Source organism: Nicotiana sylvestris, chromosome 11 (assembly GCF_000393655.2).
Source record: "Nicotiana sylvestris chromosome 11, ASM39365v2, whole genome shotgun sequence".
In the NCBI taxonomy this organism is placed as follows: domain Eukaryota; kingdom Viridiplantae; phylum Streptophyta; class Magnoliopsida; order Solanales; family Solanaceae; genus Nicotiana; species Nicotiana sylvestris.
This window is the reverse complement of record NC_091067.1, coordinates 159,095,199-159,097,868: the sequence shown is the minus strand read 5'-3', so window position 1 is coordinate 159,097,868 and position 2,670 is coordinate 159,095,199. Positions and strand designations below refer to the sequence as shown.

At 31.7% G+C, this 2,670-nt stretch overlaps 1 long non-coding RNA gene across 1 annotated transcript; it reads right to left on the bottom strand.

Moving 5' to 3' along the window:
• Nucleotides 1-1,034: 1,034 nt before the first annotated feature.
• On the bottom strand, nucleotides 1,035-1,738 carry LOC104229857 (uncharacterized). Its single transcript, XR_711743.2, has 2 exons — nucleotides 1,637-1,738; nucleotides 1,035-1,490 (listed from the first exon to the last, which is right to left on the bottom strand). It is a non-coding gene; the product is annotated as an uncharacterized lncRNA (long non-coding RNA).
• Nucleotides 1,739-2,670: the final 932 nt, after the last annotated feature.

Here is a 2,670-nt window from a genome sequence, read left to right as displayed (position 1 = left end):
TAATACTAGGCAGTATTGTCGCTACTAATCCGTGCATGATATGTTATACCCATATTTTCGCTATATTACATGATATGTTACGTCGTGATTGATTTAAAGAACTAGATTCTCTTTAATTAAATTAGTCTTGTCGTAGGACCAAAGAATAGTAAAAAAAGAGATTCTTTAATGATAAAGCATCTATCTATCTGTGTATAACTTCATTTATTACACAAGGAAATAACCTCATTGCAAATGAAATCTTGAGTATTGGAATTTTGTTGTGAAATTTTCCTTCGCTCTTAATCAGAGATTGCAGATTGGAATATTGAGAATGAAGAATTTCTCAGCAGAAAGTGTTTTAATCTCTTTAATGGGCGTATATGACCGAATTGATCAGTCGATCAAGTTAGTAAATATCGAATAGTAGTACTAAATATCTAAAGAAAAATATGTTTTAAGTTAGATATTCAGAGTTAATTATACTTGTTGCTTCTTGTACTTACATTGTATAGTATATACCTAGGTAAAAATATACATTATATAGTATATATAGAAGGTTCCATGATTTATATAGCTCTGGATGTCTGATTTATAATTAACTCTGCAATTAACATGTAATTTAAATCAGGTATCCAGAATTAATTATAAATGACATGATTTATTGCTTCTTTGGCTAAGCTTTTGAAAAGCTAAAAACATTTTTTTCTTTCTTTCAGAAAAGCAATTTTTTGAGATTTGAGATGTTTGATAAAACACAAAGATTACATGGTCAGTTAACCAGTTCATTATTTTAAAGATAACATAAAAGATAATACAAAAGCGTTGAGAGACGCAACGGCAATCCGGTAAAAAACTTACCCCTACGCGAGGGAATAGAGTAAAAGCGTTGAGAGAATAACCTCATAATTTATTCTAGAACAAAGTCCACTTATACGATATGTTGTTCCTCTATAATACTTAGACAAATAAAGAAAAGTTTATTTACATATAGTCTTCCAATATTACACAAAACATTGGACTCAGAAGCGAATTTAGGATTTTTAATACGTGGGTGAAGGAAAAAGTGTATATTTAGCACTCTTATTCTAATAACACATGCAAAATGAGTATTTAAAGTAGTACCTAATTATGTTAGCACTCTTTGATTATGCATATACAAGGATCTTACTAAAGTAGTACTTATCGAAATACTAATAATAATATCAGCAAACGAACGTTCTCTGTGCTTCCAACATATCACTCTTAGGTCTTAACTCATGGACCATATTCTTAAATTCCCCGCGATGTTCTTTAGTTTGGTAACATGCTACAATGATAATCATATCGATCATAGTTCAACTGATAATGCCACCAACACCACCTGCATATCCAACCATCAGAGCATTCTGCATGAGAACTACATTTTCTCCCACAAGTCTCCTCTTCATTTGGATTTAATTTCAATTTCATCATTGATATAGATAGCGGCAAGCCTCCCATCGCCATCATTGAGTTTCGAGACAAATCAACTGTGTGCATGCATAAAAATTTCGATTATAACCAAAATCAAGATAATTCTCATATATATACACATTTCTATGCAATTTTTTTCTTATGTATAAAGCTAAAACCTAAGAGAACCACACACAAACAAAAGGGAAAAGCAAGTCATTACCAGCAGTTGCTGTAAGGAGAAGGGTGAAGAGGATAACAAACTTAAATAAAGAATATGTCACAGCCATGCTGCCAATTTTGTTGTATATTAGAAGAGTATGGTAATTCCCAACTATGCAAAAATCATATTTATAAGCAAATTGAGCTCCCCCCCCTCCCCCCATTCCAAAAAAAAAAGAAACGGTCACGATTTAATATACTTTTAGATGGACTAACTTGAGCTATGTCCAAATTGAATCAATATGAAATTATGCCCAGCCCAAATTTGGGCGAGTTATATTTTCATGTAAAAAATAGCACGGGCTAGTCAATTTTCGGACTGGTCATTCAAAAATAGTCAGCATTTGCAAAGTCATTAAAAAATAGCGACTATTTTGCTGCAACACGAAAAGTTCCAGTATAATATGCTGGAGATTAGTGCACCTGTGTATGAACTTCCAGCATATTATGCTGGACCGATATATTGTACTGGAACTCCAGTATAATATGCTGGAAGTACAGTATATTACATTGGAGTTTCAGTAAAGTATACTGGAACTCCAGTATATTATACTGAAGTTCCAGTATATTATACTGGAATTTCAATAAATTATGCTGGAGTATTTTTCGGATTTTGAACAGTATTTTCGTTCAAATTTATCTTTACATGAAAAGTGGCTAACTTCGATTACTTTTGAAATTGTGTCTATTTTTAAATAACCACTTATAAATCTGGCTATTTTTGAATTTTTCCCTATTTTGATCGGTTAATGTTGGACTTAAGCTATGTCCAAATTGAACCGTTATGAAAATATGACCTGCCCAAATTTGGGCGAGTCATATTTTTATTGGTTAATTTTGCCACTCGTATTATCAACTTATTTTAGTGGAAAAAGAACTGGATTCCCCTAATTAAAAATTATTCTTAAGTCCTTGGAACAAAGAATAGTTGAAAAAAAAGAGATTCTTAAATGATAAAAGCATCTCTATATAACTTCATCAATGACATAAGGAAGTGACCTCATTGCAAGTGCAAATCAAAACCAAACGAACTTT